Below are 24,145 nucleotides of genomic sequence, written 5' to 3'. Positions count from 1 at the left end.
AGCCTGTGTCAAACCAAAGCAGAGAGCAGTCCCTTTTTACTTAATTACTCATTTTAAATAAAGCATTTCTGTTTCTTCTACAGATTATTGCAACAAATCAGAAACACACCATATGTTTTCATTTCTGTATCAGCTAAAAAAAAAATCCCCTACAAACAAAAAAATACCTTAAAGGACAATTAAGTTTGTAAATGAGCTAAACTGATTTTAACAATAAATAGATTTAAAGATCTATTTATTTTATAATCAACTTGAAATTTTACACACATATTCAGGAATGTCCTTCACCTTTTCTTTTTTCTTGTGAAGAAGTGTGTGAGGAGTGTATATTGAAATGTGAACATTTTTGATCTATCTACATCTATATGTCTATCCATAGTTTCATTTTTGAAAATGTCACCAGCACATAACCAAATTACTTATTTATCATGTTATACATAGCCCCTATATTTTACTGTCATATGTATGGAGGTTTAGTGAAATTATGTTGCAAATAACTTTTTTTTAGAGAACTTTATTTCAAACAAAATAAAATAAATAAAAAGTTAATATATATATATAATATCAGCTGATGTGATATGTTTTTTTTAAAGCATAAACAATTGGAATCTATCTATCTATCTATCTATATAAACAAAATAGATAGGGTGAAAACCCCCATTGAAATGACTGATTTTAATAACTTTAATAATATTGTCAATCACTTACAAGCACATTTAAAATGGCTGTGTTCTCAAACAATAGAAATATTGTTTTTACACAGAGATGCATTTTCATCTACTTCTTCTTCTTTGTTCGGTAGAAGAAGTAGATGATGCTACATCTCTGTGTTGTCACATTGTCATCTATTTGAATGAAGACTCTTATAAATCAGTATGAGCTAATGGAAGTATCCTTAATGCTGGGGATGTTTTTTAATTATGTGTTTAAAATGTGGAAGTGCTCCTTTAACAGCTCTGCCTCTCCTCGTGTCCACACCGATGAATCTGTGGAGTGTCTGTAAGGCTCATCAGGTTATTCCTGCAGGTCTGGACCTGTGCTTGATTCACCTGAGGATCGAACCCCCATCACCAGAGCTCCATTAACCTTCAGCTGACTGAACACCAGAGCTTCATTAACCTTCAGCTGACTGAACCTGCCTCGTTATGGCAGGTAGGCTAACAAACAGGTGTGACTGCATTTATTCACGTTGCTGCCTTTCATTAGCTAGCACAAACAATTAGCTTCAGAGCTAAAGCTCCAGCTAGCATTAATTAACTTTGGAGGTACACCTGTGGCTAGCATGAATTAGCTTTGGATCTGAACCTGTAGCTAGCATGAAAGACAAATAATGATGTGAGAGCTGAACTGTAGCTGGCGTGAATTAGCTTTGGATCTGAACCTGTAGCTAGCATGAAAGACAAATAATGATGTGAGAGCTGAACTGTAGCTGGCGTGAATTAGCTTTGGGACTAAACCTGTAGCTACCGTGAAAAGGATGAGTGATGGTGTGAGAGCTGAAGTGTGTTAGCATGATTTAGCTTGAGAGCTAAACTTGTAGTTAGCATAAAAATACAAATAATTAGCTTAAGCGCCTAACCTGTCGCTAGCATGAATTAACCTGGAGCTAACGCTGTAGCTAACATGAAAAGATAAATAAGCTGCTTTCGAGCTAACATTAGAGATATACACAAATTCAGGCTAACATGTGTTTGTGTGTGTTATTAAAATTTTGTATTATTTCCTGAACTTGCTACTTGCTGACACACTTTACATGTTTTAATACATATAAGACTTCAGTGGCTGTATTGAACATATACCGGCCTGTTAAACATGGAGGGGGGGGGGGGGCACAAGCTAAAACATGGCCTATTATTGCAGGCTAATCCCAGATGGAGCTGAAGTCCGTGCACCACATTAAAACTGTGACTGTGTGGAAGCTTGTTGTATTTTATTACACTTTCATCTCTGAAGCACCATTAAAATGCACACATATGAACGCAGTGCAGGTCATAATTTCGCGGTGGTAGTTGAGGGTTCTTCTCCGCCACAAAGCGTCTCTTCCACCAGGCTGACATCAGGTGAGTTCGCATGAGCGAGTGGTGCTTTTTACCCCGCGGAAGGGGCCGGAGGAGAGAGGAGGGGGCCACTAAATAAACGATCCGACACAGCCTGCTTTTTTGCGGTTGTTTCGCCGCGCTCTCGCCTTCTCCCTCTGCTTTATCAGACATTAAATAAGCGGCTCGGCGGCGGCTCACGGGCTGCCCGTCTGCTGCCCGTCTGCTGCCCGCCCGGACCGGTTGTATAACGGCCGTGTCACCTCAGCTGAACCTGACGCATCTGGTTCAGCGGCGGCGGCGGCGCAGTCTGCTGCCCCGTGTCCCCGTTGAACCGAGCTGCACCGCCGGCGAGAGAGAGGCAGCGAGGGGAGGGAGGAGGAGGGGGACAACTCTTTTTATTTGTCCCGGTACAGCTGCTCTATGGAAATTGTCTCCAACGTGACGATGTCTTCTGCTTCTCAGTCTACAAATATTGTCGCTTTGTGTGTTTCCCCTGCTCTGCATGGGTCCAGACTCGCCACAGTCCAGGAGGCGTGAAACCCACGGAGTTGGAGGAAGAGACCATCCAACTTGAACTTGACATTAACTGGTATGTAGTTTTATTTTTAACCCCTGTCTCTTTGTTTGTTTAGTGGTGTACGTTTGCGCAAAGTGCGTAGAAATGTCGATTTTTAAGCGTGTGGCTGTGTTTCCTCCAGACTGGGTCACTGGATGTTGACGCTGTTGTGACTGAAACGATGCACAGTCCTCGGGGGAGAAGTTTTACAGGGTACCGCTGAAAACAAGCGCTTTCGGACGAGGAGCTTAACAGCTTAACATAATCGTCTCTGAATTTGAGAACAAGTCGCCAACATCTTTCCTGCGCGTTTGCGTGGAAATGAAATGGAAGCCGGGCTGCACATTTCTCCCTCCTGCGCTACAACAAGGAAAGAGAGATCGCCTCTCCGTGGCCCAGTTTCCCTTCGCAGACACTGAGGCATAATCTTTCCCTTTGTCCCCGATGCAGGCAGAGATACAGGCAGCATCACGTCAAGCCAGTGGGGAAAAAAATATCACCGCTCTCCAAGTGAGCAATTTGTAAGATTTCAGATGAATGTGCATTCAATTAGAAACGCGGCGCTGACCCTGTTCACCCTGAGACGATCAGTGTATGTAAGACACGAGAACATATGGTGGAGCTGTGCGGTTTCCCCTGATGTGTCACTGTGGTTTCCCTCAGAGAAGTTTCTGACGAAATTAATTCTTTGAAATCTGAGGGGAGCAGACTCAGCAGTAGCTCAGTGTATTTTTTTAATGGTTAGAATGGATGTCTCCTGGCTGCTTTTCAGGTGTGCTGTGAACCTAAATATCAAACATTAAAATATTCAAAAAAGACAATTAATTTAATTCATTTGAGAAATTAAAATGAGGAGATATGTATATCATGTAGATTTTCACATTAGAGAACAAAAGAAAAGTGTTTAAGGTTCATATCAAGTTCACTATATATCTTAAATTGTCTTGTGGCTATAGATGATTAATTGAAAAATTGCACATTTCAATGAAAAATCATAAAATTTGAGCCGTCATCTTGCTCCGAGCAATTACAGCAAAATGCATGAGTGCACTTAAAATTGTTGAAACATTATTGTTTACGATTGAATCACATTTTTGTGACACGGTTTTGTGTGAGACTAGGACATTATCTCTTTTTAGTTTAGTTGTATAAGATCATGCCACGGCTATTGTTCATGCCTAAGATAACTTCTAGCCACAGCACAACAACACCTTTTTGCTCCGGACAAGTCACAAGTTTAAATTACCACACACACACACACTGCACTTTTACCAGTTTATCTATAGGAGTTGTTAATCCTTTAAGGTCATCAGTCATCCTGCATGCATTTCGCTTTGCGTGTGTGTGTGTGTGTATGTATGTGTGTGTGTGTCTTTGTCTGCAGGTTGGCCGGCTGGGTAAGATTCTGTTCGTACTGGAGTGTCAATGGAAATTGCAACGCAGCAGTGTTTCCCAAGAAGAGATGTGTGTTGGCTGACAGAGACATGGTGTTGTGCGATTACCACGTTGTCTGTTTTTCTCACCCTTCAGCTGGAAGGAAAAACGGAACTGTCAAAAGCCAGAATATGAACAGGGTCGCAACGACCTTTTGGCTGCAGTCCTTGGTCGCAAACCAAGCTATATTATTTGATGTATTTATACGCTGATATTGCATGTTCTTGCATAAAACACAGACACCCTTATAAACAGGAAAATGCCATTGTGTATTTGAGAAAATGGAGCAGAAACACAGGTGTTTCTCAGACAATGGTCCGAGTCTCATTTCTCTTGTGTGAGTTAGTGGGACAGGAGAGAGCACACGGCTGTAGTGTGAAATTTGGCGATGTTGTCTGATTTAACCTGCCACCCTAGAGCTCCGAGCCCCTCGTCATGGGACATATCTGCAGTGGCCAATATGGAGGAGACGAGAGTCCTGGATTCACCCGTATTTTACTCTCGATTACTTTCAGAACAGTTTCATCCTCCGTCCCCATTTTCTCTCATATCTCTATTGATTGAAACTCTAAACGGCGATATATGTCCAACAGCAATCCAGCCTTTCTATGAATAGTTGATCGGATGTGATGACGATGCAGTGTGTTGTTTCTTTAAGGGCATTTCAGGTCAGAGGGCGGTGGTGGTGGGGGGTTGCTGGTTCGGCGTGCACGGCTGATGCTGCAGTGTGGTGTGTTGCGCTGTCCCGTTCCTGTCCTGAGCAGCGTTGTGGAGGCACACAGAGACTCCTGTCACTCCCTAATCAGGTCATCAGGCGTTTTGAGAATGTGAGCACGTACTGCTTTGGTCTCATCCCAAGAAGAGACTTAAAAGGTGTTTCTGTTAGCCTCTTTTAGATTTGCATCATTTATTTTTTATTGTGTGTGCCTGAGCCACCCTGTCATGTTCTAATCTGCACAGATGGAGGGTGAATTAACAGTCGGAGGAGTGGGTGTCTATCAGATTATTTCAGTTTTTGTCGGTAAACACAATGTGGCAAGCTAAGAGTTGGTAGCATAGAGTGTAGCCAGTGTGTATTTTCAAGTTAAGCCAGGGCAGTTGTGTGTGTTGGTGTTTGTTGTTCTGGTTTTGCCTTTGCTGTCCCCACCAAACACTTCACGTTTTAAATCTTTGCGCATCTCAGTGCAGGGCATTTAAGTGCTTGACCTAATTTCTCTGGCAGCAAAAAATCCACTCTAGTGAAGGCCTTCCTCTGTGTGTATTTGTCTGTGTGTGCATGCATGCGCGTAGCTCTGGGTGTTTCCTCCTTGCCTTTCTAACAGGAAGCTGATGTGGAGTTCAACTGAGGACAGGGAAAAGGCCTTTTCTTTCCACTGTGAATCATTTGAGAGCGAGAGAAAAAAATGAAAAAAAAGTAGAGGGGAGGAAAAAAAGAGACCAGGCCGCTGCATTGATTCAACCCTCTGCAATCTGCCCTGCTTTTCTCTCTTTTTCTGTTTTTACCTCCCTCTTCCTCTACATTCTCTATACCATATTGTCCTATCTCATCCTTTTTTCACACCTATTTAGTTTTATTTGTAGTTCAACTAATGTCGGATAGAGGCAGCGTTCTGCAGGGAATCGGCGAGTTTATGGAGAGTTCACGAGTCCTGTGAGAACGTGGGGAGGGAGGGAGGGCCAGAGGAAAGGAGAGACGAAAAGCAAATGAAGCAGAGCTCTGTGGGGAGCAGTGCAGGTTCTTCCGGTTCAGTTTTACCATACCCGCAGCAAAAAGAGGCTGCCTGCCTTATGTACTTAGGGGGAAAAAAAACATAAAACACCTACACAAACTGGTTTTATTAAAGCCAATGTTGAGGCACTGTGAAGGATTCTGAGTGCCTTTGTATTCCTTAAAAGTGGGGTATGGAAAGAGCAGGCGCCAGAAATAGCTGACAAAACCTTCTGGGCGGGAGATAAATGGCAAAAATATTAATATTGAATATCATCTTACTGGCAGAACAAAACATTGGTTTGAAGGTCACCGAGATTAAATTTGCTCTCAGTCACGTTTCATGTTGGACAATGCTTGTTCCAAGAATCAAAAACAGGCCAAGTTAAATATTAGTAATGTTTAAATAGCATGACCTAAACCCGAGGTGTGGATAATCCCATCTTCAAGGTTTGGTTTACATATTGCAGTAAAAGGTTTTTTTGGGGTGGGGGAATTAAATGAGACCAGATATTGTAACTGAAACCACATACTAAACCTTTTTATGTGTTTGCAAAATATTTAACTGTATGGGTTGTATGTCTGTAATATTGAACTAGAACATACCTGCTATAGAACGACAGAAATACTTATATTTTGGCAGTGGAGATACAGAACCGTACTGTTCATGGAGAAATGCAGTGGCATTTTCTTTGCTTCATTTCTTGTGTGTATACAGACGTTTGTATCAATACAGCAGAGGCTGATTTGCCCTGAGAACTTCTCCATTTAAGCCTGTGTCTTATCCACATTCCCATGAGCCTGACTCAGAGTCAGAGCTGTGGCTGACTTTGTGCTCTGACCTTCGTAAAAGGGCAGAGTGAATCAGTGAAGTGTTTTATTGTAATACTCTCTGAATGGACACAATTTGTTCATGATAAATGTCTTTGCTCCTTTTATAGAGATACACTGATCTGGGTTTTTTTTCAGTACGAACACTGATCCTGATATCTGGGCTTTGGGTATCGGCCGATACGATTACTGATCTGATACTAGTTTGTAGTTAATAAGCTGCAAGACTCACTGTGTGGAAGACTGGGATCATTCTTTTTATGAGTAGATTAACATCGTGCTTGTCTTAAATCCTAATTTTCTAACTTTGTAAACAAAAATGCAACAAATAAATACATATATATGTAAATTTACATAATAATCAATTGTGCACCACGATCTATAAAAAACAGCAATTACAATTCACATGTAAATCTTTACTTCAGCAACAAAATAATGAGTAATTCAACTTCCAGTATGAAACAATAGATCTATAAAATGAGAACTAACTATAAACATTAAATCACGATGAAGCCACAAGCTAGTGCAAATAAAATAAAGTCACACAAACAAGGAATTTGCTAAAAACAAAACATTCCGAATGAATGTGCTCCATGCTATATTAGCTGAGCTCTCCTTTACAGATGTTCTGGCAAACTGCTGATACATAACATGAGATGCAGCTGTTTCAGTCAGTATAGAACCAAAATCCAGTGTCAGTATTGGATCCGTGTATCCCGACTCTTGCATGAACTGCATTTCATTTGTCTTAAAAAGATATCTAATGCTTCTTGTTCTATACATTTCATCTGTTGTGTTATCATAGATTTAATTAAGAAACTCAAAACTCATCACTGTGATACTGTAAATAATGTTCAGGTTTGAAAGAAGAACGAATGAGCTCAAACTGATGCTGTGCCCAACACCACTGACATACAACAGCAGAAATGTTCTACTAAGAATGTCCTGTTCTTCTTTTGTACTGGCACAAGCTGTGGGAGAACGACCTGCAACCAAACTACGCTCCACACATCCTAATCAATCACTGCTCTTGATCAGTTCTCACAGTGCAGGTCAAAACCTCCGAGCTGTGACTTTCCATCCTTTTTGATTTGTGATTTCAGTCATTTTCCTCTTTTTTTTCTTTTTTTTTTTCTGGGTGCAGGTCAACAGAGGACAAAAGTGAATGTGGAACCACATGTTCTCAGACTCTACAAAGCACGTGAGTACACTGGGACTGTAACACACACAAATGTCCTCTGAGGCTGTACGAAAATATATGGTCAAAAACAAAGTTTATGTTACTTAAAAACTCATCTTCAGTAATTTATTCTGACTCTTGAATGCAGGATTCAGCTTGAAGGACATAAGGATTAGAGCTGCCTTATTATGCTTCTTCATCAAGATCCTAATAATTTTTTGTAATGCACATGTTTGCATATTTACCTTAATTAGCATTTTGCATTTATTGGCATGCAATATAGATTTGAATCTATAAGGGACTTACTAAGTTATACTAAAGAATCAAATAGATATTTATCATTTTTATCTACAATTCAGGCAGAAAGCATCATTCCACAGTGTGTGCAATGACACCAGCAGCATTCTGAACTTTAGCTTTTGAGCAGTGTTACTGAGTAGAAGAGTTTTGTTAATTTTATCAAAGTGGATAATGAGTAACACGACTCTCTGAGAATAAATAAACACATTTTTGTTTTCTTCCATGAAGTTGATCCAAATGAAATTATCCCTTTGACGCCTCGTGTTGTAGTCATGGCATTAATACAATTTAAAAAAGGATTTTGACTAATTTTTTCTCAAAAAATTGAGAGATGTTTGTGACAGCAGTGCATGTGTTCTCAGGATAAATTCTTGACAAAAATATTCATAACTCATATACAGCACCTGTCCCTGGCCGGGGTTAAATCCTGGTTGCAGCTATTGTATCATGTTTGTTTTAACTTGCATGGGCTACCAGATGGGTGGAGTTTACCGGTGCAGTATAATTCCAGTAGTGCAAGATCAATAACAGGCTCAGAAAAGTTCACTGAGTTCACTGACGCAGCTCGAAACCTGATGTTCCTCTTCATCTAAAGTAAGAAACAACCCCTCCTCCTGACAGTCACATACAAACTGTGTTTTGTATGTAGAACTTCACTGGAGCCACAGCATTTAATTCTTGTATTGAATGAAGCCTGCTGTCTTTTTGATTTCCCACCATTGCATCTAATGGAAAAATTCTGCATGTCTCTCACATCAGTTTGTACCATTTGTGACATAATGACAAGTATGTTTGGAAACATTAGGAGCTTCACTAGAATATGAAATTAATTTCGGTGGCTTTGAGGGATTGGGCTCAGGATTTACTTTTGACTGATTGAGTGAGACAGAGTAGGTTCCTTAAAAGTTTTATTTTGTTGTGGCAGCTGCATTTTCCTGTGTGTTCCGACTTGAGTGCACTTCAGCTCTTCTGTCTTGTCCAGTGGGATAAATGAATACAGATCAAATTGTTTTTACGTCTAGAAGTCAAAAGCAATCTGAAAAATGTCTCTCTTTTGTTAAATTATTCATTAAAGCAAAATTTGAATTTTTCTTATGATTTTTAGTTTTGCATAGTTAAAAGAGTTTAACTTTATATTTGTTCACATATTTTAGTTAAAGCTTTAAGTGTTAAAGTAAATAGTAGTAAATAGTAATCTTTATGAGATAGAATAAGGTGTAAAAAAAGTTCAACAAATAAAATGTGGTGTACAATAGGAATAGCTTCCGTAGCTATACAGACTGAAAGTACTGAAAGTAAAATGTTTATGCCTCTACCTATAGTTACAATTAAATAAAGCAAAATATACAAAAGTTAAATGAATATATATATCAGAAATGAAGCATTCTTCTTCTTGTTATCTAAAAGTCTTGCATTAATTGTGTTGTTCTGTATAACAAGTTGCTCAGACCCACAAAACAAGCTTTAACAGCCCATAAAAACAGTTTGTAAACGCTGTTCAACTAAAGTCTGGCTCTGCGGTACAAAACTGGAATGACACAGACGTATCTTAACAGAGAGGTGGGAAAGGTGCTTTGTTGCTTCTTGTCTTGTGTCTTTTGCAGAAAATACACAGGAACACCCTTTAGATAAGATAATGCCATCCCAAACTTCCTTGTGGCAGCAACATTTATTTACCAACGTCAATAAAATTCACAGTGTCATAGTGACATAGCCAACAGTAAGACACCGGGGTCTTATCCTAACTCGTTCATCTTTCCAAGGCCCTAATGATGTTTTCTATCAAGGTCAAAAGTGATTCATTTGACTATCTGACCGTAGCTTAGTTGTCACCCCTCTCTCTCTGCTGTTTCTCTTCCCTCTCCTCTTCCTCTGTCCTTCTCTCTGCAGAGGTTTAGCTCACGTGTGACCTCTGCAGGTGTTGCGTCACACACAGCATGGTTGACAGAAAGATGAGTTTATTTTTCTTGCAAAGATTACAACTGAAAAAGTAAAAATGTAAGTTTCCTAAAATAACACATAGAGCATATTTATAGACACAAAGGCAGTTCAAGTTGTGTAACATAATGGAATTATTTAAAAAACAACAACATGAGCTTTAATAAATTTCAACTCAAAATTTCATGTCCACAAATATTTATGTCGCTTTCATTTTTGTTAAAATTCTCTGATTAGATTAATCCAGACAAGTAATAAAAACAATTGAGCCAATTAAGAAGGAAGTGATTGAGGTAAATGTTTCATAGAAATGTTCATTCAAGCTGAAACAGTTGAGGTCTGCAAAATAAAACGTCATATTTCGCTCATCAAATAATTGTTTGTTAGGTTTTTAGTTTCACAGTGCACTGGGTTGACAAGATGGATAAAGGGACTCTGGTAGGTTGGTTTTCTTCCCGCCACACACATCAGTACTTTTGGAAATAACCCTTCATTTGATAGAACTGGTTTAGTGAAGGTCCAGGAGGCAGCGTCCTTCCGATCAAGTGTTGTCCAGATGTGCTGGTACGAACCATCCTCAGGCTTCTGCTAATCTCTTATTTGGAGAGAACTGATGGAACAGAGAGCCCTCCATGACTCCCAACAACCTGCTGTGCTGTATACTGTCAAAAACATTATTCTATCAGTCTTAGTATTCAGATTGTGACATTTAGAGTCAGATAAGCTGAAGAAGAGCTGAGCCTCTGTCCTATACACACCATATTTCATTTAAAGGTGGTTTGTTTGGCATTTTAATGGATATTTTCATCCCGGAGCCTCCCACCCACAGTGCCTCGCCATCTTTCATTTTTAGCATCAGAGGCTGCGTTTTACATGCAGAAGAATTTTGTTTTTGTAACCCAGTTAACCAAGTTGTGGTCTGACTCATTCAAATCTCCTATCTCCGTTTGAATAGCTCTTTCTCATGATTATAGAAAACCTCAACTGGGCTGTCTTGCTTTTCTTCAATTTCTGTGGCATGTAAATACCCTACTCACATTTTAGCAACCAAATGTATACTTCTGAATTATGGATATATAAAATATTGCTTTAGAATGAATCTTTCATAATACATATTATTTGTTGTTTGTTATTTAATTTTTCCATTACCACTATGTATTTCCATATCCTTCTCTTCTCTTCTGTCTTTCCTGCTTGGTGTCTCTTCACATTTCATATTCTATACCCCATGGGTAGATATAAAAAGTAGGATATGATGTAAGCCACATGGACACACTGAGTATCCTTGCAAAGGCCAAGGTGGATTAAGCAGTGTCTGATTATCAAGTATGACTGGTGCTATGCTTGATAACAGTGCGTGTCCACTGGCATTTATAGTCAAAAACTATTTCATACGAGATAATTATAGGGTAAAGTTCAGAGCATTGTAACGGTGTTAATGAATTAGTTAGGGCAGAGGTGTGAGGTAACTTGTATGCATGTATGTGTGTGTGTGTTTGTGCTCATGAAGGAGAAGTAATGAGAGTGGATGGTTTCTCTCCACCAGACAACCAAAATGAACTGTGCAATGGCTAAAAGAATCTGTCTCTCTGGTTCTCAGTCTGGGGGCTGCCCCCCCTCCACAGAGCGCTTCGCCACTGCTGCATTGTGGTTCCGGGGCCTCATTTGAATGGGCCTTTAGTATTTTGTGTGAACAAGTCAGCGCCATTTGCATTTGTTCCAGTCACAAAGGTTTAACAGGTCAATAGGGACTCCCTGGCAGAAAACTAACACACTAGGGTACCTTTTTTTTCTCCCTCCCCTCACGTCTCCTCCATCGCTGGGGTTTTCAGACTCCCAGCTGGCTTGTCCTGGATGTATATAACTCAAGCATGTGGCTTGTACAGTATCCATGTGTGTACGAGAGTGTGTGTTTTAGGACATGATTGGTGATGAGAGGGTGTCAGGGTCAGAAAAGAGGAGCTAATACTCTCCAGGCTGTTCAGACAAAAGTTTAATTAACATACAACTTATTGTAGGAGCTTGTTTGAGTTACAGAGGGTGTGTGTGTGTGCGTGTGCAAGTGCATGTGTGTACGAGAGAGAGTAGACTCTTTGTCTCAGACACACAACCTTAATAAAATTTGTTGAACAATACGAGATATGTGGGAGCTCATTGCACCTCACCATCAACAGCAAGTGTGATGGCAGCACACATGATCATTGTGCAATTATTAGTCATAAATGCAAAAACTTAGTTTGAAAATACTTTTTGTTCCTTCTCCTCTCGGGGAACATGACACATAATCGTCTCATGTTTTGTGTGTAGAGGCAAACCAAATACTTGTTTTTTTCTTTTTAGCTTTCTTATCATTCCTAATGAAAACTAGTGGAAGCCAGTAGATGAAATATGTACTTAGTGAACTTAGCGCTAGCAGTGCCCATATTCTTTAACAGGGGCAGTGACTTTGCTGATCAATTCAGTGACCGGTGGTGGATTAAGTACTCAAACATTTTACTTACGTAAAAGTACAAATAAATTGACAAAAATTAACTTAAGGAAAAAAAACTTTTTCTACTTAAATTAGTAAGTACATTCTTTTAAATATGCTTAATGTATTAAAAGAAAAAGTACTTGCCGAATACAGCTTATTCTCTTATGCAGCGGTCTGCTACATTATGACTAAGTCTTGGTGGCATTTCCTCATCAGTGAGATGGCAGGGTCTGATGTTACCTGCCGACTCTGGACAAAGAACCGATTCCCTTCTTGTTATTGATTACTCTTAAGAATATAAAAAACAATTTTAACATATAATTTGATGCTTTGTACAAATATATTGGAGTAAATATACAGGAATTTGGTGCTATATGCAGTGGAGTAAAGGTGAAAAGAACTCAAATATAAATCCACTGTAATGACAAAATATATTTAAGTACAGTAACTAAGTAATTGTACTTCATTTCTTGCCACAGCTGTCAGTGACTGCCAACACAGAAGCGTCTTTGAAGCACCAATTCTAGCACATATTTAGCAACATTGAAACAAAGGCTGTTTTTGTATTTCTATTTCTGGAGAATATTTAGAGAGGACAGAGTATCGTCTCATTAAAGATTGATTGTCATTTTTTGGGAGGATGGCAGAATTGACTTTTCATGGTTCTGTTTTCTTCTGAGTGTAGCCTCTGTCGCTCGCATGGGGCTTTCAACATCCAAAACCAAAAAAGCCACAGCAAATAAATTTTGTACGATATGCTTATGTATAATGATATTTTTAAAAAGTTAATTTAGTCAAAAGCAGTGGGTAGTTGTAATATAGTGCAGCTCCTGAGCAGCATTTCCATCCACTTCATGTGGGTTGTAAGTGCAGTCATGGCTGCGGGGTCTGTTACTGCTCACAGAGATTGTCCTGCGTTTAAAAAGTCAGAAGCCGCCCCCTCTTCACAGCCAGGTGTGCTGCTGAAGGGTCCTCAGGTAGGATAGAGAACCCCCAACCTGCTCACTCACTCTGGGTGAGAGGATCCACCTGAGCGGCTCATGAGTGAATAGACTGTAATAAATAGACTTCAGTGTTAGACTTTACATGTTTTTGCTCATTGTATATGTCCATTTTCATAATTATGAGGAATGGAATAATATCACAAAATGCTTCTTTTAATCAAATCAAATCAAATTTTATTTGTATAGCCCAAATTCACAAAACACATTTTGCCTCAGAGGGCTTTACAATCTGTACAGGTAGTGACACCCTTTGTCCTTAACCCTCGGTTCGAGTGAGAAGTAATCATGCTCATAACTTTCAACAAACAGACTTTGACACAATTATCACAGTGACATTCCCTCAGATGCGTCTTAGGTATAATGTGGTGCAGAATAAAATGCCCCATTCAAGGTCAAGTCTTTGTATAGTTTAAATAGAATCTCAGGAGTATGTACCTGTTTTTGCAGCACATTATTGTTTTACACCTCTGTAAGTTTGTGTGATCGTCAATACTGAAATGAACTCTTGGAATATGTGCGATTGACCATGTTAATCTTAAGAAAGAAAAGTATTGTCGTGCAGTAAGTCTATATATATATATGTATGTATGAATGAATGTCTGCAGAAAAAAGTGGTTGAGGGCAGACAAGTCATTTACGTAGAGAAACAACAATTTCACTCAGGAGACTTGCATGTGAAGTTCTATATTTTAGTGTTAAAGCTTGTTTCTGGGCACTTGCTAGTTTAATTGCTGTGTGTGTACACTAACATGTACAATATAAGGACCTTGTCTTAGTGAGTTGGCGCACGTCGCATAAATATAGCCGAATATTCAGACGCTCATAGACACAATGTATACAGACGGCTACAGAACTATGTACACATCATGCACAGCTGTACACATGAGAGAAGCACTCATTGTTTGTATTTATATGAGAGTATTCAACAGACAGCAGAGGAGTGAAAATTCAAACATTTTGTGGTAGACCTGGAGTAGGAGCCATGCCTACGATTTTGCTCCTGCCATGCTGATGCGAACTTGCCTGACTGCAGTACTGTGCTCTCCTCTCCTCTTTATTTTGTTGCAGTTGTTTGTGTTGAGCAATGTGACCCACTATCTAGACTCTTTCTTCCATTATTATCTTTTAAAACCTGCTACACAAAAAGCAAAGTGTGAGCTACAGCGTCAGGTGCTACAAGCTGCTAGCTACAGGCCTGTAGCCAGGCCCAGAGAGCCAGACCTGGCAGCTCCGAGGCTGCGACGTGTGAAACGCTGCACACAAAGGAGCTCGCTCCATCTGTATGCACCCTACATAGGCAGGCTTTTGTTGCAGCCGACAGGCACATGACTGCTAGCATCTTAACCCCTGAGAGCCAGCGTCTCCTTCCCCTCTCACTAGGCTGCACACTGCAGCAGATACCACAGTATGCTTATAGTGATTTATGTGTTTTGTATTTTTGAGAACATTTCAAACCTCAAAATCTGTCCGGAAAAATAAGACGAAAGGTTATAACAGATACATTTAAGTATCAATAAAGTTGAAATTCTCATGTGCCCCAAACATAGTTAAAGCAAAATGAATGCCATACATTGTTTGACGAATTGGATCAGGGCTACGTTTTTAACAATGATTTGGGGTTAATATTGAGGTCAGCCTTGAATAGAAAATGAGCAGAGAACAAAAACAAAAAAAAGCGTTCAGCGTTTTCACATGAAATGTATGTAAAAATATGCAGATTAATATTTTCTGTACTGGTGTTTGGATTTACACAACAACAATTATGCAGGTCAGATTTGCGATATTTTCACATTTCAGCTTTTATTGGAAATATTGTTAACTGCAAGGACAACTTTGCTTATTTGTCCGTACATTTAGCTTGAAGTTGTGTAGAGATAGTTCAGAAATGAGTCCGCAGCTTCCCACTGGGAGACCCCTCTGTAAAAATCAAATTAAAGATAAATCACTAGCAGCAAGACTCGATGGCTGCAGCAGTTAGGTGATGCTCCGACCTATTATGACTCTTCATTTTTCCATTTTAATGTGCTACATGGATGTCCGTGAGTGCATGATTAAGTCACACACTCTGTGGCGTGTATGTGTTTTTAAACCGCAACCAAAAATATACAAATGTCCAAATTTATAGAATTTACAGACAAATCTCAGATAAATAGATACTAATATTTCATGAAGACGTGAATAATATCACTTTTTGTAAAACAGACTTGTGCATGTGTGTGTGTGAAGCAGGGAGCATGTGTGATATGAAGTCAATGAAACACTCCTGAATGTGATACGAGCGACTGAGACGATCATGCTGTCACTTGGTAAGACAAGTGTATGATTTTTTTTTTTTTAAATGAGAGGAGAACAGAGGGAAAATCACAGGCACAGGAAGGACAAGGATTTTGTATTTAAAATTACTACACACACACACACACATACACCACGACCACTGCCTTCCTTGTATGAAATGTGGGTGTACGGTCCCGTTGGGGGCTGGGGTGCGAATGGCTGCTATCTGGGCTGAGCTAGGTCACGCCAGGACCATCCAGGCTGCAGTGTCTCTGTGACGTGGCATTAAAGCAGAACCGACAGCAGGTCCGAACCCTTTAAGAGGTGGTACCACTCCCTGACAGTGCCACAGACCTGTATGTGAATCGGTGTTTTATAAGAGCTGAAAAACAATCATTTATAAATGTGGGATGGACCCTGAAATATGAGCAGTAAGTAGAAAGGCAGCAGGAGGTGTGTGTGTGTGTTAGTGTGTGTGTGTGTGTGAGTGTGTGTGAGTGAGTGTGTGTGAGGTATCAGAGAAGGGGAGCGAGTTTCAAATATAAAAAGTATGTCTAAAATTATGTATTTAATTTATTCTTTGCCTGTCTGCTGTTTGTAATTTACCTTCTTTTTTTGCAATTTTAAAATTAGTTATTCCAAAGTAAGACTGAGCTCAAAAATGACACGTTTTAGATGAAATGTTTCAGCCTTGAGAGCACTTGACTTCACATTGGAAGCATTTTCCCGTGTCCTCTAGCATTGTCGACATTTCGATGGCTCATAATCAAAATCTATTTAACGCAAGCTTGAATAACATGGAGGATTGGAGCTTTAATTTTGTTATAAATTGGCTTTTTTAAAAGCCATACTCACAGTTATTACAAATTATGGAGAGAAAGCCTACTTTGCCAAGAATCAGAGTGGCGTTTCTTTGTCTCCTGGATAAACATCATGTAATTACATATTTTGAACGTCCTAGAGATTGGAAATCTATTCTGTGAGCTAAATTAGAAACCAAACTTTTCCAATAAACTTGACAAAATGACCTAGAAGGGGAGTCTCATGGTTAACTGAAAGTAGGACAATGATTCTCCCAAAGCACTGCCCTTGCTTTAATGAGAGATGAGCTGCAAAAAAAAAAAGGAGGAATCATGAAGCTGTCAAAGTGCTGCTTGTTTGGGATTTATTGGCTGCTCAGGACAATTGTTCTGGAGCGAGTGCAGGTCCACTTCATCTCTCCTGTTTTCCAACCTTTGCTCTGCAGCTGAATGTGCTCCCTCCACACAGAGACGCTGGGTTTTCAGAGGTGAGTGGCTTAATGATTATCAAAGAAATGCGTCTGAATCAAAGTGCTTGCTTAGTGCCCTTGATAAGTGTAAACCGTGTTCGCAAAACACACTGAGAATGTTATTCTAACCTTGCAGACTTCTTTGTTTATTTTGTGTTTCGGTTAGATACTCGACACTCCTGTGTAATTGTAAAATTCAGCTTTTTTTTATAGTTAAGAAATTGTATACATGTAGTTATAACTTTAACATCTTACATTTTTAAATGAATTAATGAAAAACATCTTTTCATAAGATCAAAGCAATTTACAGTAATAAAACATCTTATTACACAGCCACACAGTGTCTGAAAGATCAAGAATTTTAGATGAATAAATGGTCACTTGCCCTTTTTAAAGGTCCAGCATGTTTTTATTATTTCATTTATTTTAAGAATACATTATTTTAAATGTTTTCATTGGAGTAAGTTGTGACGGCTGGATTACAGCCTTCTCAATACACTTTACTAATAAGTTGTGAAATCTCTGTTCCTTTTTTAAAAGTTTTCTTACTGAAACTGAAGCTTCAGTAGTTTTTAAAATAGCCACGTCCTAATTTTTAATCAATAAAAATGTGTTTTCTAATATCAATTACTGCTGATAACATTTTGTGAAAAAGGAGAGCAGTTTTCAACTTTGCCACTTGACTTTCCAGAGTTCAGCTCATGAAAATGGGTCAAAATTAAAATTCATTATGAAATTCTGTTTGACAGATAAGAGGAAAAACTAAGTTATCATCAGTTTGTTGTTAAAGTCTCTTTTCAGAATCAAAGTTTGATCCTTGGGGGGTGGAGAGCCAAAAATGCTGTTTGTTTTGAGTTTGAGCTTTATCCTATTAGGTTACATTATGATTTATAATTAAGTTTTCCAATTTCTTCTTTTAAACCAAACCAATACATGTATGTGTACAAGTATTTTTATTAATGAATTCATAAATGTATTCAGAGCAGAAAAAAAACGTTTGACTTTTTACTGCACTGAAGGCAGATAATACTGTCTCACATTACAATTTATTAATCACTTGTGGCTTTTATTTATACTCTTAATTAATAATACTGTCCCTACAAACAAAATATAAGCATATATATTCTCATATTCATATATGTATGTATATATGTATATATATACATACATATATACATACACACACACACACACACACACACACAATTTCTTACACACACATTTGACTTTGTCTTTTCTTGTTTTTAAAAAAAGTGTTTTTATATTCAGAATATTTGTTTATATTAAAAGAGAAGAAATGCTTAAATAGTTTACATTCTTTTACCTTCATAAATAATTAAACTTAACATTTTTGTAAACTTTAACAAACCTGAAATGCATTTTTGTGCACTACCATTTAATGAGCTTAACAAACACAAAAACACAGAATACAAAATGAACAAATCAAACTAAATAAAAAGTGTTTCTCATCCCCAACACACTGCACAGGGTTAAATCCTGTATGTTTAGTACTAAAGTGACTGAAGAACTCAATACATTTATTTCCTACAGCTAAGTCTTGTACAATTATGTTTGGTGCCTGCTAAATAAAATTGGGTTTAAATCTTGACATATATTATAACATGTATAAGGTTTTAGTCGGAATTTGGCAAATTACTGCTGGTGTGTGTGGGTGAAAGACTTTTAGACCGCCATGTTGTCTACTCCTGTCCTCCATTTTGTGGTTCTGTCTCTTGGTTCCTGCTCACCTGCTTCTATCGAAGTTTTACCAAACTTTCTGGAGCTTTTTTGTAAGTGAAAAAAAATATTCTGTGGCTTTAACACAAGCGATACATTTATATTTCATTATGATAATTATTATTTAATTTGACCTGTCAGGCTATTGTTTTCATAGTGAGACAGCTAACCTGATGGATGATACCTGCTCTTTACTAAGTACCTTCCTTAAAGACTGAAATCTGCCAACTACTGAAACAAACTGAAAACCTCCTGAAAAAACAAACTCTCAAAGGGAGGACTGTGTCTTATTTGACAAGGCGTTTACCTCCTAAAACAATGTGTCCACATAATCAGCAGCAACCGTGTAAGACGATGTAAGACACTGCATGCTATGTTAGTTTTTACAGCTCGGCGGTGTGAGCGACTGTGACCTGTAGCCCCATAATGGCCGCTGGGGGTCACGGAGGTTAATAGAGACTGATGTATGAGGCCCCAGAGTGACATCCCAAAGGGGATGGCCCCTTAATCCTTATTAGGCCTCTGTGTTAGTGATCCTTACCTTTCAAAGCAAACAGCACGCTCCCTTTGCCGTGGGTCCCCAAGCCTGCCCCCGGCATTACACTTCTGACCCCGGGGTCGTGGCCTTTGTTCAGAACCCTTCAGAGACTGACCTTAGAGGTCACGGCTGTAATAGAGAAGTTGTTGAGGCGCGTGCTGCTGAGGGGCCCCTGCGCAGACCACCGCGTAGAGAGAGCCGGCCCGCCGCGCTGGTCACCGAAGTGTGTGTGTGTGTTCGCCAGAGTGTAGATATATAGGTATCTGTAATTTATAGGCTTTTAGCACAACAGGGATTATTTGTGTGAGTTATTACCAGTCAGGACAATGTCATGGCTTTTGAATAAGACTTGAACTATGGCATTTTAAACACCATATATTCACAAAGGTGCTTTACAGAGGGGTCATATGTCTTTTTATTGGCAGGTGGTTCTACTTATTTAACTGCATATTATTCAGTGCTAAATAAAGGCTGCAAGCTATATATTTATAATATTGTATTTTTGGGGCAGAAATGTATTATAATTTTTTATTTCTTAGATTTATTGTCTATGTTTCAAGACTAATTTTCTTCCAAAAGGAAGCTGTTTCTCTGCTTATCTGCTGTAATTCATATAAAAACCTATTCATTCTTCATTTTAATACAACTCGTGCTGATTTGTTTGTATTTATTTTTATACTATACTTATAATGTATAGTTTTTATCAAAATGTTTGTGGCTCGTATGATTCTGAAGTACTTTGTGTTTTTCTTATTCCAGTGCTGTACAGCACTGAGGTGTGTGTGTGTGTTTCTGTCTATGTACATTTGTGCGTGTTGCAGTGTGCATTTGCGGGATGATTCATAAGGATGTGAAGGTGCAGGAGGTCTGATAAGGCCACTGAGTCAACAACTCCATTGTTTCAGTTCATGAGTCCACTGTAACTCACTTTGCCTCGCTATCACAGTGCAACATGAGTTGTGCATTACTGACACATTTACTGTAATAGGCCTATTTGACAGCGATTTGTATTTAGTGCCCCTCATTTCCATGTTTTTTATTTATGATATTTGAAAAGACTGTGTGGTACCGAATTGCTTTGCCGCAGCATCTCTTCTTTACTGTGTGTTAGCTGATATATGCAGATTTTTAAAATGCGACTTGCATTCATGTCCATTATCAACAATGCTATATGTCTTAAAACACCAACAATAAAAGTAGTGCCTGATACAGAGGGGTTTGAATGCAAAGGTGAAGCAGGTTGATGAAAAGGTTATGGTCGAGGTGTCATAAATGAGGTTGTTAATATTGGAGTTTCATCAATGGCAGCATTGCGCGGGCCGCTCCTGCAGGGGTGAGGCTGTGCAGAGGGCTGCAGTGTCAGAAGTTGGCAGCTGAGCCAAAACCAGAGCCGTATCCTCAAGTGAACTCTCCACGACGTACGGTGCAACAGGCCCTGCCAAGTTTTTTGAATTCCTGCCACATGTTAGATGGTAAACAACTGACTAGCAGAAACAGTGTCTTCGATAGACGAGGAAAGCTGAAGGACTCTTCACACTGCAAATGAAACATGCATTTGTTTACAGTATTGTTAGATTGTTAGGCACACAGCTGTCGTGGCGTTTTGTGCTTGCGGTGATTGCAATTGGTTGAAAAACGTGGCGAGATGTGACGTCATAGGGTTCAATCTGATAAACAAGTGGTGCTCGATCCTGTTTTTTTTCATCATCAAGGGAGACAAATTCATTTATGTCTTAATAATATGCTCTTGTCGAACCCCTCTAGTCACCTGGTTCCTGTCTCACATTTTTCGTGGCTGAAGGTTTCATTGTTGATGTGCCGTGTGCTTTTTTGATGTGCGAATGGTGCAGCAGAACACAGAGCAAGGATAACCTTAGTATTTATTTGAGACTGGAAAGCTAAGGAGAGTTAGGCAAGACAAGTGTACTCTCTCTCTCTCTGAGTCTGTCCTCAGAGGTTGAAACACACATACACACTCACACACACACACAGCAGCGTAACGCCTTTTTATTTCAGCATCCAAGAGTAAGGAGGTAGGAGAGACTGCAACTAAACAAGCGGCCATATTAGTTGCGTTTCAGTCCCTCGTGCTCGCTCTTTTCTTTCTTGTCCACAGTAAAAAACACATATGAGAAAATATCTAAGTGCACACAAAGAGCTTTTCCCACCTTTTGCTTGTTTCACTGTGCTGATTTCCCCTTCAGACGTGTGTAAGCAATGAAGACAGAATGAAATCAAGACTAGCTAGCTTCGCTCCATGATGTGAGATCTGTTGTGTTTTTGGACAGTTTTCCCTTTTTCCCCTCTCTTTTGTGCAGCTGCTACTTTTGAGGAGAGAGGAGGGGAAAAAATTTGCTTGTGCTGCTGAGTTCTGGGTTTCTTTTGGGAAAGAAGACTGGAGGGGAGTGGAATGAGAGGAAGTTGTTTTTTTTTCTTGCCATGAGGGAATCGGTTGCAAACAACCAGGGGGCATTACAGCATTTTAGCCACATAGAGGTTCCTTTTGGGGACAAAAGTTGGGCGGAAACCGCATGGGTTAGAATAACCTTCAGCACGCTGATGCAGAGGTTGGTAGGTGTGCATGAGACAGAGAGAGGGAGAGAAGGATAAAGAGAGACAGCAGGGGTGGTATCTGGCACAAAAACATAAAAAAGATTCTCCTCATGCAGGCTTAAATTAACACTAGCTGTTCAGAGCGGGGCTGTTTATTACTGTAGACTATAACCGTGCTACTGAAAGGACAAGAAAGGGTGGGAGACAGAATAGGCTGGACACAGAAGGGGAGGCAAAGAGGGAAGGAGGGTGCAGGACATGAGCGGAGTCATCAGCAGAGTCCATTTTATCATTCGGTTCTGCCCCGACATTTCTCCTCTCCTCATTCGCACGCAGAACCGTTGCGGTTGCTGCAATTCGCAGCAAGGCAAGGGTGGCCTAGTAACGGCACATGGCGGGCGCACTGCGGTAAAGATTGCAGGATTTCGCAGCACAGTCCACTGTTGCAATCATGGCAGAGCAGTCGCACCCAGGTGCGTATCTGGCTTTAACCGCGCACCAACCCAGTCAACATAGCTTTTCAACTTAGTAACATGTTTGTGGTCAAGAGGAAGAAGCCGTTATCAAGACGTGATCATGCCAGACATTATTGTTCGGGCCTCTTGAAGATTTCTGCTCAAGCATCTCTTTGCTCTCTGAGTTTTGTGACAAAGGACATGTAGGTCAAAGACAAATGTCTGATATAGAACTCCCAGCTGTTGCAGCTCTGAAATATAAAAACATGAGTCGTTTATGTTTCACATGAATCTCAAAGTTAGCTATTGCAAGTTTTCCCAGAATCCTTTAATCATTCATGAGGGTATACTTCTCCTCCTCAGAAGTGTGAACCCCCCCCCCGCACCCCAACCCAACCTCATGCACACGCACGTCGTGCTGGTCCCAGTGATGAAACCGCGTAGTGCGCACACACTCCCACACGTCGGTGTTTCATCATCAGCTGAGCCCCTTCTCCTCCACTCACAGATCTTCTTCCCTCCCTCTCTCGCCCCCTCCCCTCTCTGCTCTTGCTTCTTTTTCTATCCATCGCTCTCCTCCTCCTCTCTCCCTGGGTCCCGGCCACATGCGAGAGGGTAGACTAGGACGCTGCTGCTCTGAAAAAAAGAGGGGAAAAACGCTCTGCTGCTATTTCTACAGGCGGGCCCTCCCCTTTAGCTAGTCTGTGCCAAAAGAGGGAGGGATTTTTTACTACTCCCAGTCCCAGAATTTTAACCCTCTGCCTGCTCTCACTTCTGTCTGCACGATCCGCTCCTCAATATCATGCAACAAGTGGCTTTGCTTTTCCTCAGCTTCAACATCGCTGCGCCATTTTCAAAGACGTTTTCCGCGGACCCATATTTGCGTCACTTCGCAGACATTGGTCACCTAAATTTGGTCAGTTCTGACTTCCTCTGGGTTGTTCAAGGTAGAGTTAAACTGGATTGGGCAGAATCCGTTTTTTTGGGGGGGTTTTTTTGGCTCGTGCTCGACCGTGATGCAGAGGTTTTTTGAACACGTTTCTTGATTGCTCGCCATGCTTCCTTTTCCTCATGAATCCTGCCTGAAGCGGAGGACGAAGACAGCAGCTTGTTTTTAAGTGTGTTGTTTGAGCAGCTGCTTGATTTCATGTTACCTGTACGTCTGTCTTGATGGAAACCGATGATTTCTCGTGTATTTCTCGTGTTCTCTTATCTCCTATGCCCTCTACCTTCTTCACCCTTTTCATCTCCAAACCTCTCCCTCTTTTGGGTTTTCTGCCCCACCCTCTCTTCCTGACACTCTCTCTCTCTTTTTTTCTCTCTCTCTCCCTCTCTCGTGGGCAGTCTCCAGTGAAAGGGGAGCAGGAGGGCGGAGCGGCAACAGGGCTTTTTCTGGGACAGGTGCCAATTTCAAACAAAAGACACAAAAAGCCAAAAAAGAGTGAGATAGTTCACATTGATTGCAAGACAGTGGCATGTTTTAAGAACTGATTTGTAATAATTACATGTGTGCATGTGTAACTCTTCTCTTGCAGGACTTTTTTTTATTTTATTGCATGACTGAGTAGTGGCAGAGATCTTGAATCCTCTCCCCCCCCCTGCTGTCTTGCTCCCGTGAAGGCATTTGAGTTTCGAGCGGGGAAAAGAAGGGAGGGGTGGGTGGAGTTGGGAAGAGGCGGTGGGAGGCGGAGCCTTTGCCTCCTCTCCTCCCTGTCGACTCTTCCTGCATTATTCATATGCCTGGGCCAGTGCTGCGATCTGACTGGCTGCCTGGCTTAGCATTCACCCGACATTCAGCGGCTGTGTTTGCTAACATTCCTCATTCAAAGACTTGTTAACTGCCAGACGGGAGGAA

At 40.2% G+C, this 24,145-nt stretch overlaps 1 long non-coding RNA gene across 2 annotated transcripts in view; it reads left to right on the top strand.

Annotated features, from left to right (window-relative positions):
- The first annotated feature begins 822 nt into the window (after positions 1-822).
- The window catches only part of LOC138406737 (uncharacterized), a 31,762-nt gene continuing 8,439 nt past the window's right edge, over positions 823-24,145 (top strand). The window contains exons 1-3 of one of the 2 annotated variants that reach the window (XR_011240081.1): positions 823-1,168; positions 2,552-2,628; positions 7,713-7,769. This is a non-coding gene — a long non-coding RNA (uncharacterized lncRNA). Of the gene's footprint in view, positions 1,169-1,394; positions 2,629-7,712; positions 7,770-24,145 lie in introns of those variants that run through there. The other variant, XR_011240080.1, reaches the window with a different exon arrangement.

This window comes from Paralichthys olivaceus, chromosome 23, assembly GCF_024713975.1.
Source record: "Paralichthys olivaceus isolate ysfri-2021 chromosome 23, ASM2471397v2, whole genome shotgun sequence".
In the NCBI taxonomy this organism is placed as follows: domain Eukaryota; kingdom Metazoa; phylum Chordata; class Actinopteri; order Pleuronectiformes; family Paralichthyidae; genus Paralichthys; species Paralichthys olivaceus.
The sequence above is the reverse complement of the archived record's forward strand: the minus strand, read 5'-3'. Positions and strand labels throughout refer to the sequence as shown.